Here is a 14,377-nt window from a genome sequence, read left to right as displayed (position 1 = left end):
ACAGACCAAAACCTCTCATTAGCAAAAGTGTTTCGTAGTCAGTGTGTGTCCTTTTAGTGGTTAAGAACATCCGTCTTTCAACCAAATGTCAGTCTTTCAAGGAGATTGACACACCACTAAGTGCATAATATGACAACCTACTTTTGAAAAGTGAGAAAATTTCAAAACAATGTACGTTTCCATGTGTGATTGGTAAAATAACTAAAATGGCCTAAGCCTTTAATAAATGACAGACACTTCATCAGAAAGATGGATTTAGCTCCTTGTCCAAGAGGACAAACATACTGTAAGCTTTAATTTTGGAGCAAAGAAAAGGGGAGAGGAGGAACTTTCTTTGACTAGGGATAGGCCTACATGTCAGTATTGTATGCGAGTTGATCCCATAGCAGTAATTGTAGTACCATAGAACCATCTGATCTGCAACCAGATTTGTGTTTTGCATTGGACATAGCTCATTTACAGATGGAAGAGGAAGCGAAACACCCCACTCGCGGGTGGGTGGGGGGTTTTGGCCAGAGGGATGGTATTTTCTTGCTCTCCATGTCATCACAAAACTAATGTGTATTCGGGGGGGGATGTGCATGGTGGAGACCTGGTTTGGACTTCCCACCGTAGTGGCACCTAAGGAAACACCTACACACCTCCCTGAGCACTGACGGGACAATCCCTTGAAAGCCCTCTGTTGCCACGAAATAGTGGGATCATGCGAAGCCAACCCGTGAATCCCCAACACAACAGGGAACACAGGAGAGTCGATTAGGAAGAGACTAATTCGCTCCCTATGACTCTCCGACGTTACCATAGTGAGCGGAGCTGTGACCTCCCTAATTAGCCCCGACCCCAAAGGACGACTGTCTAAGGCATGTATAGGGAAGGGAACATCAGACACAATAGGGATCCCTAATCTCATAGCAAAGGAACGGTCGATAAAGTTCCCAACTGCGCCTGAATCTACTAGCGACTTATGCTGGGAACGTGGGGAAATCTCGGAAATTCTAGCGACAACCACGTGTGCAACAGGGAGCTCTGGGTGAGTGGTGTGCCTACTCACCAACACTCCGCCTGATACCTCTACCTCCTGGGGATGGATAAGGAGAGATGGGGGATGGAACTGACAGACCCCGATCGGGAAGTCCGCGGGAGGCCAGTGTAACGGATGTGAAACGGCTAGCTTAGTTAGCGGTGCGCGCTAAATAGCGTTTCAATCGGTTACTTCACTTGCTCTGAGACCTTGAAGTAGTAGTTCCGCGGCAGGAGATTGGCCAAGATGGCTGCTTGAACAGACGCTTTTTTACCGAGCTCCGTACCAAACTTCAGAAAGATTGTGAAAATTGTTTAAAAAAAAGTTTAGTCATTATTATTTTTATTTGTTAAAGATATAAGACCTTTCCTGTGACTGGAATGATAATTGGATAATTTATTTCAGCATGTCCATGCAAAGTCGTGACAAAAAAAGAAAGGAAAAAGTTAGCCGTTCTATTGCTAATCAACAAGAGAGAAACGTGCTTATAGACAACTGCCATAACTACACTTGGCCTATGGATAATATCATGCTTTCGAATGCTGAAGATGACGAATTCCCCTCTTTACCGGTTACTCCGTGCAAACCTCCACCCTCCAAAAAACCCAACATGAACTCTGACATCGTGGCTACCCTCTCCTTACTCATCAACTCCAGGTGTGACGCCATTGAGAAAATGGTAGCCGCGAACACCATGGTTATCGAAGGCTTGAAAAAGACTGTGGAGTTTGCATGTGGTGAAATTAATGACGTGAAAACGAGAGTGACAAAAGTTGAAAAAAATGTGGAAAGGGTGGAAAAGAATAACAATGTCTACCATAGACGTCTCACTGATCTGGAACAATACACAAGAAAATGGAACCTGAGACTCTACGGCTTGCCAGAGGTGGAGAATGAAGATGTGCGAGGAGAGGCTATCCGTATCTGCCAAGAAGTTTTGCCTGCAGAGAAGAACAAAGTTGGTGATACCATCGACGTTGTACATCGCCTCGGCAAGAAGCAACAGCAAAGCGATTCAAGACCCAGGGGTATCATCATCCTATTCACTACCAGATTCTACAGGGATGCTGTCTGGAAAGCTGCTAGGAAGAACGCCTTCCTTCAGAGCCATGGTATGCGTTTCGCCGAGCATCTCAGCCCGGAAGACATAGAAAGAAGGAACAAGTTGTGGCCAACAATCAAGATAGCACGAAGTGAGGGGAAGGCTGCTTACTTCGTTGGAGGACGAGGTTTCATCAACGGTTCAGAAATCCATATTCCTCCCTAAAATCTCACCAGAAGGAACAGGTTGATGGTTTCAGCCATGGTATTCTCATTTTCCTTATGTTGTTTACCTAACAAGTATCAGGTGACTATTTTAAAGGAATACTCAGGTATTTCAATTCATTAGTTTGTTCTTGTATGACCAGAAGTCCTATTTTGTTTATAAACTTATGAAGAAGATTGAAAGCTGAATTTATGTTTTATGTATACAGTAACTAAGATACTGTTTTAAATGGCATACAGGTCTGCTCTGACTTTACACGGTTATTGTTCTATTTAGTTATTAATACTTATTTCCAAAAAAGGTCTTAGGAACGTTTATATGTAAAACATTTTGTTATTCAATTATTTTATGATCAGTTTTCATATGTACTTAAAATAGTAGGTACCCTTTTATTTAAATTATTATTTGTTTGATTTCTCAGAATAGTTCCTGATTACACTAAAGAGGGTTTTTAGTCTCTCTTACTACAAGAACCCTTGGTTTGGTCTTGAACATAATTTCCAGTTGAGTTGCATTTCAAAGGTTATGGAATAAGCTATTTTCACTTTAAATTGACTTAAATGGTGCAGATCTCGGTTCCTTATCGTTTACGTTCACTGCTCCTACGTCTTTGACTCATCCTACTACAGTTTATACTTTTATATAATCTTTGTTGTTTTGTCTTTGTCTATATTATCTCTTAATGCTAGGGGGTTACGAAACAGTGTGAAGCGCAAGGCCTTATTTTTATTTGCTAAACAATTTCGAACAGATTTTTGCTTTTTTCAAGAGTCTCACTCAATTTCTGCTGATGCCAACTTCTGGAGGTCACAGTGGGGCAACGATATTTGGCTTTCCCATGGATCTGAACGCTCTGCTGGTGTCACTACAATGAAAAATACCTTTGGTGGTAATATTCTACACTCGGAATGTGACCCCTGTGGTCCTTCTGTAGCTCAGTTGGTAGAGCATGGCGCTTGTAACGCCAGGGTAGTGGGTTCGATCCCCGGGACCACCCATACGTAGAATGTATGCACACATGACTGTAAGTCGCTTTGGATAAAAGCGTCTGCTAAATGGCATATATTATTATTATTATTATTATTTATTATTATTATATTACTTTATTTGTCTTGTGATCAGTTACAATGACATTACACTCATTACTGTAAACTTCTACGGGTACAACACCAAACATGAGAATGATGAGTTGCTTGAATCTATATAGAAACATATACTTCATTGGTTATCTAAATTTCCCAATTCGTTATTATTGATAGGAGGGGACTTTAACATTACAATAGATAATTCAACTGATAGATGGCCCCCAGGTAGGCCAACCAATCAGAATTTGGGTTTAATACTTTTTATGGAAAAGTTTGATCTTACTGATATATGGAGAGAGAGGTTTCCGGCCGACAGATCATTCACTTGGAGTAACAAAACAGGCTCCAGACAATCCAGAATAGATTTTTGGCTTATATCCAAATGTATTGATAGTGAGTGTGTTACTACAAATATTTGTACTACTCCCCTCACAGACCATAAGGCTATTTACATTGATATCAAAATATTTACCCCTGATACAAACCTTGGTAGAGCATCCTACTGGAAGCTAAATAGCTCATTATTAAATAATGATATAGTTACATTTGAGGTTAAAGATCTGCTCTCACACTTTTGGGAAAGGGCTTGTGAAGAAAAATCTTATTGCAAGAACTGGGAGCTCTTTAAATTTGAGGTGTCCAAATATCTTAGAAAATATGGTAGTAATCTTGCTAAGACCAGAAGAGCTGAGGAGGAAAAGGTGATCATTAAGATAACTTCCCTTTCTCAGAGGTCCCCAGCTGACCTCTTGGGGGAGGAGAAGATGGAACTAATTGAGTTACAAAATAAACTGGATAATATATATAAATTAAAAGCAGAAGGAGCCTTTATTAGATCTAGGAAAAAAATGGATTGAGGAGGGAGAACAGAATTCATCCTATTTCTTTAGACTTGAGAAATTTCACTCTAAAAATAACACTATCCATAAGTTAAACATTGATGGTGTTATTACAGATGACCAAAAATTAATCGCTAAATACTGCAGCAATTTTTACAGAAAATTGTATAGCTCTACGTACTGTCAGGAATCCACAGATATGTTTTTTAACTCACTGAATAATGTTCACTCTATCAGTGATATAGAATCTAAACAGTGTGATGAACCCATCAAAGTTGAAGAGATTATAGAGTCTATCAAACATCTGAAGAACAATAAATCACCAGGTGTTGATGGAATTACATCAGAATTTTATAAATTATTTTCTGAACAAGTAGCTCCCTTCCTATTCGAAGTCTTTTTAGAGAGGATTAAAAACAATGTTCTCCCTCCTACAATGAGTCAGGGGTTAATAACACTGATATCTAAGCCTAAAAAAGAAGTGCTGCTCATCGATAACTGGCGTCCAATTTGTCTTCTTAATAATGACTATAAGATATTAGCCTCACTACTTGCAAAAAGAATTAAAGAAGTTCTGGATGCAATCATTGATGAAACACAGTCTGGCTTCATGAGGAACAGACATATTTCTAACAATGTCAGACTATTATTAGACGTACTTGACTACTCAGAACTAATAACTGAGGATAGCTTCATATTATTTTTAGATTTTTATAAAGCATTTGACACAGTAGAGCATCAGTTTCTCTTCCACTCCCTTGAGAGACTTGGCTTTGGGGATTTTTTCTGTAAGGCTATTAAGACTCTCTATGCAAATGGTAACAGCTCTGTCAAATTGAAATATGGCACCTCACCTAGATTTGAGTTAAAGAGAGGAATTAGGCAAGGTTGTCCTATCTCTCCGTTCCTGTTTTTATTAATCACCCAACTTCTTGCAAATTCTTTAAATAATAGTCCTGTACAAGGTATTTCCATAGCTGGTAAAGAAATTATTATAAGCCAGCTGGCTGACGATACTACACTTTTTCTGAAAGACGCTAACCAAATTCCCATATCGATCAATGTGATACAATCCTATTCCAAAGCGTCTGGTCTATATCTTAACATTAAGAAATGTGAACTCATGGCTGTCAAAGATTGTGTGACACCTTCATATTATGGTATTCCAGTAAAAGAAGAACTTACATATTTAGGCATAACCATTACAAAGGATCAGAAGTCTAGAGGCTTACTAAATTTTAACCCTCTTATTAAAAAAACCCAGAAGAAACTAAATCAATGGCTACAGAGGGACTTATCTTTAAAAGGTAGAGTCCTAATAACCAAGGCTGAAGGTATCTCTAGACTAACATATGGTGCTCTATCTTTATATCTTGACCGTAAAATAAGCAAGGAGGTAGACCAGATGCTTTTCAACTTTCTTTGGAGAAACCGTACCCATTACATTAGGAAAACTGTTGTAATGAACACTTATGAGAATGGTGGACTGAATTTTCTGGATTTTACTACTTTAAATAATACTTTCAAGATCAATTGGATAAAACAATTCCTAAGAAGACCCACTTCTATCTGGAATTTTATTCCTCATCATGTCTTCTCTACTTTTGGTGGCCTTAACTTCATGTTGTTTTGCAATTATAATATTGACAAAGTTCCAGTGAAACTTTCAGCTTTTCATCGGCAGGTTTTCTTGTCATGGTCCTTAATTTATAAACACAATTTTTCTCCACACAGATATTATATATGGAATAATCGGGATATATTGTATAAAAATACCTCTCTGTTTTTAGAATATTGGTTCAGAAATAATATCCTATTGGTGAGCCAACTGGTAAATGCAGAGGGTCTTTTACTCAGTTATAAAGAATTCTTATCACTTTACAAGGTCCCTGTAACACCTAAAGATTTTGCAATTGTTTTAGATGCCATTCCCTCAGGTGTTGCTATGTTATTCAGGAACATGTCAAGACATGACCCTCAGAGCCTACCTTCTATTGACCCTGTTGACTCATCAGTAGGAAAGATTTGTTTCTCTTTTGGTCCATTCAACAACAGAGCGATACGATCCTTGTTTCAGCAGGATGTTGTATCTATACCTTATGTCATGCCTTATTGGAATGGATTTATTGATAATATCTGTTGGAAAAAAGTTTGGATGTTGCCACAAACATACCTACTTGTTAACAAAATTAAGGAAGTTTCCTTTAAAATTATTCATAAATATTATCCTGTAGGCCACTATATGAAGAAGTTTAAGGAAAACATCAACTCAAATTGCTCCTTTTGTAATGACCACTGTGACGACCCTCCCACTCTGTCTGCCGTATTCTGTCGTTGTTCTTGTTTCCTTATTAGGATGCCGGTGGGCGGAGTTGAGAGGGTCGTCAGCTACATGGGAAACACCTGGGCCAGGTGTCTCCCAGGATAAATAGACCTCTTCCAGATTCATGGAGGAGACTCTCTCCATGCAGACACCCGTTGTAGATTGTGTTGTGGTTCTTGGTGGCTGTTTGTTTGTTTGCTTTGGCACCTTTCATCACCCTGCATTATCACATTCATGCATGCAAAACACTCACTTACACTACTGATTACTGATTACACACACCATTGTATATTACACTTAGTTACTTATTTAATAAATATAGATTTTGCTACTCCTTATCTCCACGTTGTCTCCCTTTGTTACGGGCTTTGAGCCGGTTCGTGACAAGTGGGGGCTCGTCCGGGATCTTTGAACTATTGGTTTGGGAGACCGTGGAGGTACGTGTTTGGATTGAATATTGTGTTTGAGTGTGATCGGCCCAGTATTGGTTGCCTTTGTTGTTTGGTTTGTGTGCTGTGTTGGAGAGAGTATAATGGTTAGTTTCCAGGCCCTGCCTAGCCTGAACTCTTGTTTTACTTTCTGTTGGGACGTCAGTCTGAAGTGAGTAATCTGCTGTGTACCTCGGTGGGAGATTTGGGTAGGGTAGTGGAACTTGCTACCCGGAGCTATAGCCTTTTTCCCCTGATAGGTTTAGCGACGTGTTTCATTTTTTGGAATATGTTGGGCATGGTTAATGTTTGTTATTTTTGTGTGGTGTCTGTGGACTGAGCAGTTGTCTCGGGGGCACATCCGTGGCTTGGTGGAATTTGCCAGCATGCTGGGGAGTTCTATTTCCTTGCCAGCGGGCTACAGTGCGTAAATTCCCACCGCAAATCTGCACGAAGACTAGGGTTGAGTTATTGTAGGTTTTGGGGAAGCTCCATATCTCATCTCTCTTCTGTGGTGCTCAGGGTGATTGTCAATTCTCGGGTTGTGTTCTGGTGTGCTCAGCAGAAGGGAAAAGCGATAAAAAAAAATTTGTGTGATTATGGCGTCTTATGTAGATAAGTTCATTCGCTCTCCATCAGAGGAATTGTTAGATTTAGGTACTAAAGAACAGCTGTTGAAGGTCGCGGAACACTACAAGGTTGAGATTAGTGATAAACGTCTAAAGAATTCTATTAGGTTGATATTGAAAGCCAATCTGATGGAGAGTGGTATTCTTGAAGTTACCACCGGGCCAGCCTCTGCTGAGGATTTGTTGTCTCCCCATAACGTTACAATGGCCATTCCATCGGTTAGTCCTAGTAGCCTTCTTTTTGAACAGCAGAAAGAACTGCTTTTGTTACAGCTAGAGCATGATCGTGAGAAGCTAGAGCATGATCGTGAGAAGCTAGAGCATGATCGTGTGAAATATGAAAAGGAATTGGCATTTAAACAAGATATGGAGCGTGCTAAAATCAAGTTGCAACAAGAACGTATAGAGTTGGTTAGGGAAGGAAAGATCTCAGGGGAGAGTTTGTTTTGGGAAGGTGACCCAGATTTACCTAGGGGTAGTTCCGCTTTTGGTCATGCCCCAGAGACATTTGATATTGTTGGGAACTTGCGGTTATTGCCTCGGTTTAATGAAAGGGACCCGAGACATTCTTTTCGTTGTTTGAGCGGGTTGCTGACGCTAGGAGTTGGCCTGATTCTGACCGCACTTTAATGTTGCAGTGTGTGCTGACTGGTAAAGCGCAGGAAGCATATTCAGCTCTTAGTGTACACGACAGTGCCAGTTATGATAAAGTTAAAACAGCTGTGTTACAGATTTATGAATTGGTCCCTGAGGCTTACCGCCAACGATTTAGAACTTTAAAAAGGGACGATAACCAGACTCATGTTGAGTTTGCGCGACAGTTATCTTTACAGTTTAATCGCTGGTGTTCCGCCTCTGCAGTTGTGACTTTCCAAGGGCTGTGTGATCTGATTATGTTAGAGCAATTTAAGGACACAATTCCTGATCGTATTGCCACTTATATTAATGAACAGAAAGTAAAGAATGTTGCTGAAGCTGCGGTTTTGGCGGACGAGTATGTGTTGACTCACAAAAGTGTCTTTGCAAAACCCCGTATTCGGAAAGAGTGGGGGCATTCGGATAGATTTGGGCTTCGCTCACCGAGATACTTTGGTTCTCGGGCAGAGTTCTATTCAACTAGGGTTGAACCTGACTCCCATGGTAAGGCTGACTTTGGGCAGGAGTGTCACTACTGTCAAGGTTCAGGTCATTGGAAAAACGAATGTCCACTTCTCAGGTCAAAGGGTGCTTACGCTAAATCTAAGTCTGCTGCGTTAGCTGCACCTGTTCCACATCAGTTCATTCTTGACTCATTTCCTCAGGCCCAGGAGAATGTGAAAGTCCATATTGATCCAGACTATTTACCTTTCATTACAGAAGGTTTTGTGTCTATGTTAGGAAGTAAAGACTTAGTGCCAGTGAAGATCCTGAGAGACACAGGTGCCTCTGAATCATTTGTGTTGGAGTCTGTGTTACCCTTTTCTGCTGAGACTGATTCAGGGAATAGTGTTCTAATTAGGGGAATAGGTTTGAACACTCTGTCAGTTCCATTGCATAAACTGATGTTGGATTGTGGGCTGGTGAAGGGTGAAGTTGTTGTGGGGGTGCGTCCTTCGTTGCCTATTGAGGGTATCGACGTTATCCTTGGGAATAACTTGGCAGGTGAGCGTGTAAGGCCAGTCGTGTTTCCATCTCTAGTGGTTTCCACTAAGCCGTCATTTGTTGGGATTCCTGATGAGAGTGTACAGAGTTTCCCAGAGGTGTTCTCTGCGTGTGCAGTGACACGTTCTATGAGCCGTGGCGAACTAGTCACTGCGCCGACTAATGATAATAATACAAAGTATGTCACTGTCTTCCCTGTTATCCCGTTATCTGTAAACCGCTCAGATCTAATCAATGCTCAACGGGATGACCCCACGTTGGAAGAGTTGCGTGATCAAATTGTGCCTATAGAACAGTTGGGAGATGTCGCCCATGGCTATTTCCTCCAAGAGGATGTCCTGATGAGAAAGTGGGTGTCTCATGATAGTGTTTTTCTGGGGGAGGCAATTAGTCAAGTTGTTGTACCAGTTAAGCTTCGTGAGTTGGTGTTGGAAACTTCTCACAGCGACGTTGCTGGACATATGGGGGTGAGGAAAACCTACAATCGCATATTAAGACATTTCTTTTGGCCTAGATTAAAGAGGGATGTTTCTGATTTTATCAAAACTTGTCACACCTGTCAATTAACTGGTAAGCCTAATCAAGCTATTAAACCAGTACCATTGTTTCCTATTCCTGTACTCAGCCAACCTTTTGAGTATCTGATTATTGACTGTGTGGGTCCTCTGCCTCGTTCTAAAAGGGTAGCAGTTACCTGTTCACTGTGATGTGTCAGACCACTAGGTTTCCTGCTGCCTATCCTCTCCGATCTATCACGACTAAATCGGTGTTAAAAGCTTTGACTCAGTTTCTCTCATTGTTTGGAATCCCTAAGGTCATTCAGAGTGATCAAGGATCTAATTTTACCTCTAATCTGTTTGGTCAGGTTCTTCAACAGCTCCATATTAAACACAATGTGTCTAGCGCCTATCACGCGCAAAGTCAAGGAGCACTGGAACGTTTCCATCAAACACTTAAGTCTTTGTTGAGAGCTTATTGTACTGAGATGGATAAGGATTGGGAGGAGGGGTTGCCTTGGTTACTGTTAGCCGCTAGGGAAGTTTCACAGGAGAGCACAGGTTTCAGTCCAAATGACCTTGTGTTTGGACATAGGGTGCGTGGACTTTTATCTGTTCTCCAGGATGACTGGAAGTCTCCCGAGCCTCCTCAGTCCCTGTGTTCGTATGTGTGTGATTTCCGGCGACGGCTGTATGCCGCTGGTGAAATGGCTAAAGAGAAGTTATCATCTTCACAGGAGAGGATGAAGGGCATATTTGATCGCCGAACTGAGCCTCGTCACTTTAGTCCAGGTGACCAGGTTCTTGCTCTGCTGCCAATTGTTGGTTCTCCTTTTCAAGCCAAATTTCAAGGTCCATATACAGTGGTGCGCCAGTACACTGAGCAAAATTATCTAGTTGCCACTCCAGAACGGAGGAAAGCACACCAGCTGTGCCATGTAACTCTGTTAAAACCCTATTATGCACGTTCCTCTGAGACTGAACAGTGGGATTCTACAGAGGACGGTAAACCTGTTCTTTTGGCTGATACCGTTGTTTCCTTGGGTTCTTGTCGTGCTAGACCTGTGCATGAGGAGGAAGATGTTCCTGGTCCTGACGATTGTATATTGCAGGGTAGTACCTATTGTGGTCTACACCGACCATAACCCCCTCACTTTTTTGAGGTCCATGATGTGTCCAAACCAGAGGATAATGCGATGGTGTTTATTTTTACAATCATTCCATCTCGATGTGAGGCACATCCGGGGGACTGAAAACGTGATTGCTGATGCGCTCTCTCGTGCGCCCTGTTCCTAATGTTTACGTGACTGACCATTGTTTCGTATTGTCATGTTCTCTCTGTCCTGTCTGCTCCCTCCTGGTCTTGTTTCTTTCCTCTTAAATGTTGCTTCCTGTGCGAAGGTTGCTGAGGTCTGGGGAGGAGGTTGGCTGGGGCAAATTGTAAGTGTGAACACGTAAACCCTCATCAATTTGGGGCACAGAGGCTGTGTCAATTTGGGACGCAGAGGCCTGTGTCAATTTGGGACGCAGAGGCCTGTGTCAATTTGGGACGCAGAGGCCTGTGTCAATTTGGGACGCAGAGGCCTGTGTCAATTTGGGACGCAGAGGCCTGTGTCAATTTGGGACCTGAGGCCTGTGTCAATTTGGGACGCAGAGGCCTGTGTCAATTTGGGACGCAGAGGCCTGTGTCAATTTGGGACGCAGAGGCCTGTGTCAATTTGAGACGCGGGAGACTGGTATGTTGTTCCGGGGTCCTTGTTGGTCCCCGGTTTTATGGGGGGGAATGTGACGACCCTCCCACTCTGTCTGCCGTATTCTGTCGTTGTTCTTGTTTCCTTATTAGGATGCCGGTGGGCGGAGTTGAGAGGGTCGTCAGCTACATGGGAAACACCTGGGCCAGGTGTCTCCCAGGATAAATAGACCTCTTCCAGATTCATGGAGGAGACTCTCTCCATGCAGACACCCGTTGTAGATTGTGTTGTGGTTCTTGGTGGCTGTTTGTTTGTTTGCTTTGGCACCTTTCATCACCCTGCATTATCACATTCATGCATGCAAAACACTCACTTACACTACTGATTACTGATTACACACACCATTGTATATTACACTTAGTTACTTATTTAATAAATATAGATTTTGCTACTCCTTATCTCCACGTTGTCTCCCTTTGTTACGGGCTTTGAGCCGGTTCGTGACACCACCCAGAAACAGTTGTGCATCTTTTTTGGCATTGTATGCATGTAAGAAAACTGTGGCAAGACATCAGTAGGTTTATAATTGAACACATTTATGAAGATTTTACACTATTGTGGAGAGATGTACTGTATGGATTCTTTACATACAATAGAAATAAGCGGAATCATTTTTATGTAATTAATTTCATTATTCTTTTGGCCAAATTTCATATACACAAATGTAAATTTACAAACAGAAAACCACATTTTCATATCCTACAAAAAGAAATTGAACTGTATTTTAAGACGGTTAAATGCTCTACTAACAAAAAAGCTGTTAGAATTGTAAGTATATGCATGTCCCTTAAGGTCCTTGTGTAATTGTAATGTGATATTGTACCCCCTAGCTCGATTGTCCATTGTTTGTAATCTATGTATGCTTGTGTTCCCTCATGTGCTTTATGTATTGATTTGTTGTTAATAAAAAAAAATATTAAAAAAATAAAAATAAAAAAAATAAAAAATAGTTCCGCGGCTTTTGTGGAGCGATGGGTAACGATGCTTCGTGGGTGACTGTTGTTGATGTGTGCAGAAGGTCCCTGGTTCGCGCCCGGGTATGGGCGAGGGGACGGTTTAAAATTATACTGTTAAACCAACAGGTTATCCAACCAGATCGATTGGTCCAGTGTAAGTGTGGTGTCCCTGCAGGCTAGCTCCCGAAGATCGTCCTCTCGTAAGCTATACCTGTAGTGATCGATCAGGGCCCGCTCATTCCATCCCGCGCAGGCGGCCAGAGTTCTAAAGACCAGTGCAAAATCTTGAGCACTCCTCATCCCCTGACTTAGATGAAATAGGCGTTCCCCCGCCGCTCTCCCCCAGGTGATGATCGAATACCGCCCGGAACTCCTCATAATCATCCAACGTCTGACCTTCCCTGCCCCAGATGGCGTTGGCTCATTCCAGGGCTTTACCGTTCAGACAGGAGATGAGGGCACTAGAAAAACATGTCTAGACTGTGGTTTGTCTCTCTACTATCTCGGCCTTGAGCCTGTGTGACCATCAGCAGACAATTCTCAGCCTGAGAACTAAAGCAGTACATCTCCATTTACCCAGTACTTTTCCATCATTGCGCATTGCAAACATACAAAAGTCATCACATATATACATCATGGCATTTGCTGAATCGACTGAATACGATGCGTATACCCAAATAATTCTCTGCAGCTGCCACCACATCAATTTTAATTGTTATTATTTTTTAGGACTGGGTTGGATCGCATCCAACTTATAGGGTGCATACACCGCCACCTACTGTACTGGAGTGTGAGTCCAGTCACAGCCAACCTACTGTACATTGCATTCTCTTCATTAGTCATGTTACTCTAAGAAAGTGAAATAGAGCCCTAGACACCACTTCCTAACCCTTTCAGCCCCCCATTACACCACCCCAACCCCATCCAGCCTCTCTAACCCTTTCACACATCTCTCCCTATCTATGTCATACAGTTCACAAAATATCAACACATGCTCCACCGTTCCTCCACTAAACACTCATCACACAGACCTGTTTCATGTCTCCCTATCATCCAACCTATCATTCAAACCTGTGTGCCCAAACGTAATCTACTCCACATAACTTCCTCTGACCTAAATCTCATAGGATTGCGGTGGGATCCATGAAACCACGTCTTTGGAATGCCCCACAAGGGTGAAAGAGAATGAGGTGGCCAAAGGCAGGGTTGTACAGAGCATTTCATACGCAGCAGCTGTAAAATGGTTGCGAGTTTGAATGGTTCACCAGAAGAGTCCATGGTGCTGAATAGGCCTACACTGCAGGCTGCAGGGGTTGCCTTTCACCAGCAGGATCCTGACATTTTAAAGCTTAAGAAGGTGGACATTGTGGCCTTTATAGCTATTGTAATTAATGGCACTGCCAAGGTGGAGAGAAGGTCCAGGAAGATAGAAATCATAGTGGATGTGGTGGATTGGTTCCTGGGGCTGAAAGATTTCTCAGCAAAGGAGTTACATGGAATATTGGCACAAGATGTACCAACCTCTCAGGTCCTAGAGCCTGAGAAGGAAGATATGGGATAATTAAAAGAAGGAAGGGAGAGTTGTTTGTTTTGGCAATGAATTATTTTGGATTAAGTTAGTTTCACTATTACGTATGGATTTTAAAAATTGTATTTATTATTTATTTGCATTGCCGCCATCCAGTTGGTGGCGGAAATCCCCCTTTTTGGGTTGTAGTCCACCATAAAACAAGAAGAAGGAAATATTATTATTAAGAGCTTTGACATCAGAAGCACGAAAGGGTATGTTGAGTGGTGGAGTCCCATCCTCCCAGGCTGTTGGCATGGTGCAGGAGCAGATAGGGTTAAAGTAATGGAATGGGGTAGTGGGGTTTTAATGACTGTAGGGTTAGTTGAAAGGGTGTATTTATTTTATAAAATATTTCCTTTTCACGTTTTCC

Source organism: Oncorhynchus gorbuscha, linkage group LG13, assembly GCF_021184085.1.
Source record: "Oncorhynchus gorbuscha isolate QuinsamMale2020 ecotype Even-year linkage group LG13, OgorEven_v1.0, whole genome shotgun sequence".
NCBI lineage: Eukaryota > Metazoa > Chordata > Actinopteri > Salmoniformes > Salmonidae > Oncorhynchus > Oncorhynchus gorbuscha.
This window is presented reverse-complemented; position numbering follows the sequence as displayed.